This window comes from Athene cunicularia (genome assembly GCF_003259725.1).
Source record: "Athene cunicularia isolate RWA chromosome 4 unlocalized genomic scaffold, athCun1 chr4_part2, whole genome shotgun sequence".
In the NCBI taxonomy this organism is placed as follows: Eukaryota; Metazoa; Chordata; class Aves; order Strigiformes; family Strigidae; genus Athene; species Athene cunicularia.
This window is the reverse complement of record NW_020799099.1, coordinates 23130587-23130814: the sequence shown is the minus strand read 5'-3', so window position 1 is coordinate 23130814 and position 228 is coordinate 23130587.

Genomic DNA, 228 nt, shown 5'->3' with positions numbered 1-228 from the left:
GCACATCCCCGAGGCGAGGCGGGGGAAAGCGGGCCGGGTCTCCTGGAGCCACCCCCGACGGCAGCCCCGCAGGCGGCGAGTGTGAGAGAGAGGCGAGGGCGAGGGGTGGAGAGAGAGGATGCGCCGCGGGGGGCGGAGGGAGGGAGGAGCGGAGGGGCGCAGGGAGGCTCCCGCCACCCTCCCCGCCTTCCCCCGGCCCACCCTCTGCGGGGGTTTGCGCCCCCCTCA